The sequence below is a fragment of the Callospermophilus lateralis genome, chromosome 6 (genome assembly GCF_048772815.1).
Source record: "Callospermophilus lateralis isolate mCalLat2 chromosome 6, mCalLat2.hap1, whole genome shotgun sequence".
Taxonomy (NCBI): domain Eukaryota; kingdom Metazoa; phylum Chordata; class Mammalia; order Rodentia; family Sciuridae; genus Callospermophilus; species Callospermophilus lateralis.
Window position 1 is genome coordinate 55,381,280 of NC_135310.1, and position 5,747 is coordinate 55,387,026.

General features: G+C 35.3%; 1 non-coding gene across 1 annotated transcript; it reads left to right on the plus strand.

The window, feature by feature from the left end:
* The first annotated feature begins 2,095 nt into the window (after window positions 1-2,095).
* On the plus strand, window positions 2,096-2,201 carry LOC143402717 (U6 spliceosomal RNA). The gene has a single exon (XR_013091778.2). It is a non-coding gene; the product is annotated as a U6 spliceosomal RNA (small nuclear RNA).
* The last annotated feature ends 3,546 nt before the right edge of the window (window positions 2,202-5,747 follow it).

Genomic DNA, 5,747 nt, shown 5'->3' on the forward strand with positions numbered 1-5,747 from the left:
TTTTCCCAATTCTATTCTGTTGCAAATAATAGTAGCCTGAAGTTTTATGTACTTGGGATGCCTTTGAGAACCTAAGGAACTTGGTAGTTGAGGGTGTGGGCAAGGAAATAGCTATTTCTACCTCGCAGGAATTTACATTTTACATTATAGTTCCACATGAATATAATACATTAGTGTTTTCAAAGCATTTTTTTAGGTACCATTAAATTTGTTTTAGTTCAGTTCTCCCTTAGTTTAGGATATAATTTAAAGTTTCATGGTTTCTACCATTATTTGGAATAAAATTTTTAAAATATTAATAACCTCAAAAGGCAAGTAGCTTAAAGAAAAGGTAGGTTCAGATGAACCAGTTGATAACTGAGATTAATTATTTTAATTATCTGGGATTCTGTGCACATGTCCTTGGCACCACTATAATGTCAAGTAAATAAGATAGAAAATATTCTCTGAATATTTTAATGAAATATAACACTGAAACCTGAATAGAGATGGGCAGAAATTGTAGCTAGGTTGCTTATGCTTTGTTTAGTGCCAGATCCACATTAATTCCATAGTTAGTTTTGAGAAAAAGAAGAGCTGGTTTTAATTAGGATTTAAGTTCCCTGCTGTGATTTGTGCTTAAACAAGAAAAAGAGAATGTCAAGTTAACTTGAAATGACACAGAAGCTATCTTCCTAAGAAAATAGAGCCAGGAACTTCTTATCATAATTTTACATTGTTAAGGCAAATAAATGATTCTATCAAAATTACATCTAACTTTAAGAAAATATCTCAACTATCTTGTTACAGAAAAGGCTGGAAGGCAATTTCTATTTGTTATACATAAAATTTATAAACTGTATTATTGATATATCATCTACCTAGCTTAAGAAATATATACTAACCAATATTTTATCGTATATATGTATTTATTATGAATATATACACATGTATATTTATAACTATTTCATAGATATGTGTGTATATAGAGATAGATCAGGAAAATGTTAGTGCTATCTCTTAGAAATATATAGCATTTTTTGTGCATAGCTTTCAAATTTCTATTCATGGTACAAATGTGGCTTGCATTTTTTTCAACAATAAGTTTGTGAGTTTCATCAATGATGATATATTGACTCTAGTTCATTCATTGTCACTGTCAGAATATTATTCCAGTGTAGGAACAGACTGTAATTTATTTATTCTCTTCTTAATGACATTTGACCCTAACAGTGACAGGACATGGTGGTGCACATCTGTAATCCCTGTGTCTTGGGGAGCTGAAGCAGGAGGCCAGCCTGGACAACTTATCAAGAGACCCTTTCTCAAAATTAAATGGGTTGGGATGAACCTCCTGGGTTCAGTACTCTCCCCCATCCTTTTCCCTTCCCCCCAAAGACAAGGAAGAATAAACTTAAAGGTTATAAATCACTAAGGGAAGATGGTTGGCTCTAAATGTACCTTAGGTAAGGCCTGGGGTCAGAAGAGAAAGGCCTGCTAGATGATATCCTAACAGAGCCCAGAAGACAACAGGCAGGTTGGCCCAGAAAGCCAGAAGGGCAGTTTGATGTCAGAGGGTTGGGCTCAGATAGGAAAATACCTTCTTTTTCACAGACAAAGGCAACCTGTCTGAAAAGGAGAACAACATAGCACAGGGTTAAAAAGCACTCAGAGCAAACAAACAGCACCCTCTTTTCCCCTCCCCTCCCCAAGAACTGAAAACTAGGAAAGGGAAGCACAAACACAGAGTGGTCTGAAGGAGACAGTCTAATCTGCCTCAATAGTTTTCAGTTACTCAGGATGTACTTCCTACTACAGTAAAGATCACAGCCACCTTGTTTCAGAGGAAGGGGAAGGGATGGGGGCTCAACTAAGAAGAAAAACTAAAAATAATCCTAAAGCCAAGGAAGCTGTTAATAGGGAAAATTTACCCTGCCTCCCTTTTGATGGGGGAGGTGAGGTGGAGGGAATTGGGAAGTCATGAATAGTAGCTAAAAGTAAACCAAAAGTAAAAGACTTAACCATGACAAAAGAGGAAGACTTTGGGGAAGGGAGATGCCACTGGGAAGCAGCTCTTAGGTTTCATCAAAAGGTTTAAAAATATATATATATTGAAGTGGTAGCTTTGGCAGCACATATACTAAAATTGGAACAATACAGAGAAGACTAGCATGGCCCTGCACAAGGATGACATGCAAATTCGTGAAGCACTTCATATTTTTGCAATGAAAGTTTTTAAAATAAAAACAATTGAAGATAACCACAATTCCCTTTTTTAGGAAGGGAACACTTAATGATTTAAAAGAGTTAAAATATATATTCAGATTCTTAAAAATCTTATAGGCATAAACCCAATTATGCACATATAAACATAACAGATATATCGAAATATTTCAAGAACGTGGGATTATTTTTTCTGAGTTAACATGCATTTTCTATGAATCTTTATAGAAAACTTTGAAATATTTTCTATATTTCAAAAAACTCTGAAACCATGTTTTAGAGTTTTAAAAAAGTCTATTGAAGACCATACTGATGCTAGGTTAGACTCACTAGCTAAGGGGTGGGAAAGAAACACACATATGTGTATGTGTCTGTTCGGGTGTATGTACAGGCAGAGAAAAAGAGACTTTTTATTACTTTCATTTATCTTTCCAGAATAGATTTCCCACCTCACTCCCAAGGCCCCTCTCCCTCTCTTCTCATGCCCCAAGTGCCCTTCCTAACCACCTCAAACTTGGCACTGTTCTGCAGCCACCTGGCACCACTGCGCCCACCATTTGTGTCTCCTCTGAGCAGAAGCAAATGCTTCACCCCATCCCATCAACCAACTCACCAGTCCTCTTCCTTTTCTTCAGGGGCTTATTGTATCCTATCAGTAATCTAGTTATCAAAAAGGTTTATCACTAAGAATTTACTACCTTTAGGATCTTTTACAGAAGGTATTAAAGACCAGAAAAGCTAAATGAAAAGAATGATAACTAACAGGTGATTTTTGGCATTTTGAAAAAGTGTGGGGCCAATATTTACTGATGCCTCTCAGCTCATACCCAAGAGCTGAGATTATGGATTGATTTTATGGCTTGGGGTGTCTTGTCTTTTCCTACTGAGCCCATAAGTGACATCTCAACAAATGCAGCTCTGGAGGAAGGAGCATTGTGTTTAATCCAGCTGTGGTGGCCAGCTGAGCTTTCCTAGTCCCTCTGCTGCATGTTCTTGACCCTGAAGAACCTTGTATTTTTCTTTGGTAAAACTCATATTATTCTGGATGTGGCCTTTTGAAATGTTTGGATAAATCATGGCAGGCAGTCCTTTACCCATTGTGAAGTCTAGTCCTTCTAGAAATAGAGTAAAATAATAAAAGATTAGGAATAAAAGATATAAATAATAAAAGAATAGGGTCTGAAACAGAGCCATCTCTAAGATGGTTTAAAGTTAAAATACTTCAGTTTCTCAAAAAGTTAAAGTATATATATTCTTTAACATATATATATATATATATATATATATATATATATATATAATACTTGTAGATTTATATAATATATTCTGCTAGCATGAGCTACCTTTTAGACATATTTTATGTGCTTCTGTAATTTATCAACAAGATTTATTAGACTTCTGACATCACTACTTGATTCATCCCTGTATTTTCAGCAGGAAATAATTTGTCTTTGCAAAGAAAATGTGCAGTCTCTGGAGTTCTTTCACAATGCTCTATTTTTAATACCTAAAAATAATGCTATCAAAGTCCTTTTTTATCAATAGCAGTACCAACTGTCTTAAGGTAATATGTGACTTTAATTTGATGTTTGTTAGCTAAGCTAAAAAGGTAAAAGTACTAAACTCACTGTTTCTTTACTGGAATCCTGCTGACCTCCACCAAAATAGAAACTGTTCAAAATACTATGGAATATAAAATTTTCCTGGTATGGTATTTTAGAAAAAAGCCATTCTAGTTAAATGCCAAAACCCAAGAAGATATGATATCTAAACGATGAAGCTTTTAAATAAAATATTCTCAACCTCCCAATTTAAATGCTTCAACAAATCAACAAACATTAATTAACATTTATGTGACAGGCATTTCATATAAAGAGAAAGCATATAGCATAAATATTCAACAAATATTTGTATAGCTCCATGGTAAAATAAAAGAAAACAGTGTGATGAACAAGACCCATTCAGCCAGTATCTATTCAGATGTTACCCAAGTCCTCAATGATATCAGTTTTCTCTAAACCCCAAGATATCACAGATCTGCCTTTCATTAAGATGATATTCACATGAGCTCTGTGACTCCTTTATCTGAAGGAGTTCATGTTTACATGTCACCTCTATAAAATCTTAATTTAGTATACACATTTATTAAAAAAAAAGAAAAGATATGACATAAATGTGGAATATATATCCTATACAGTGGCTTATCGCTGCCTGTACCTCTTGCCAGGAGCCTGCATGAAAAAGACAACCAACAGCTTCTCACTGTTGGCTTGAGTTCAGCAGAAACTGGATCCCATGCCAGTGTGCACTGTGATAATGAAGGGGTACAAAAGGGAGGTTTATGGCTCCCTGATGGGCAGTGGAAACCTAAAGACGACTGACGGAGCTCCTGACGTCTGCTGTTTAGTGTGTGACTTACCTGCTAGGATTCCTTGCCACATGTGGATACGGTTTTTTAGGACTTGTGACACTGGAGAGAAACTTCATCTTAATAAATTAAAATTAGTTACAAATTTGTCTGCAAAATCTGAAGTAACATGAAATAGTTCAGTTATTAGATAAAACCATTAACGGCCAACACTCATATGGCACTGGCTATGCTTCACATGTATTATATCATTTCATCTTCAACCACCTATAGGGTAGGTACTGACTTAATAGAATCCAAGGACAGCAGGTAAAGTAAGTATCATAAGGTTGCTGAAATAGCTATTGGTAGAGTTAGCATTTGGTAAAAATTTCCTGAATAGGACCTCATTAACTCAGGAAATAAAAGGAACAATTGACAAATGGGATCTCATCAACTTACAAAGCTTCTGCACTGCAAAGGAAACAACAGTGAAGAAATGACCTACAAAATGGGGAAATATTTGTCAGCTATTCGCCTGACAGAGGATTAACATCCAAAATATATAAACAACTTCATAAATTTATTCTCCTTATTCCTTCAATGAAAGAACAAGTAATACAATATAAAAATACAACGAAAAAACAAATAATACAATTAAAAAATGAGCAAATGATATGTACAGATACTTCTCAAAAGTACAGGAACAAATGACCAGTGAATATAATAACAAATGCTGGCAAGGATGTGGGGAGAAAGGAATCTTTCTATGCTGTTAGTGAGGTTAAACGAGTACAGCCCACTATGGAAATCAGTATGGAGGGTCCTCAAGACACTGAAAAATATATACCAGTCCCAGGTAATGAAGTCAGCATAAGTAAGATACCTGCACACCTGTGTTTGTTGTGGTACTATGCACAATAGCCATGTTGTGGAACCAGCTTAGGTGCCTGTCAGCAGATGAATGGGTAAAGAAAATAGGGCATATGTATGCAATATTATTCAGCCTTGAAAAAGAACAAAATCATGTCATTCATAAGAAAATGGATGGAACTGGAAGTCATCGAGTTACCCCATGTTAAACAAAATAGGCCAGACACAGAAAGATGAGTATCACATTTTCTGTCTCATATGTGGAAACTGTTAAAAATAAATAAATAAAAATAAAATAAAGGCCAGACCTGAAAGTAGAGGAGGG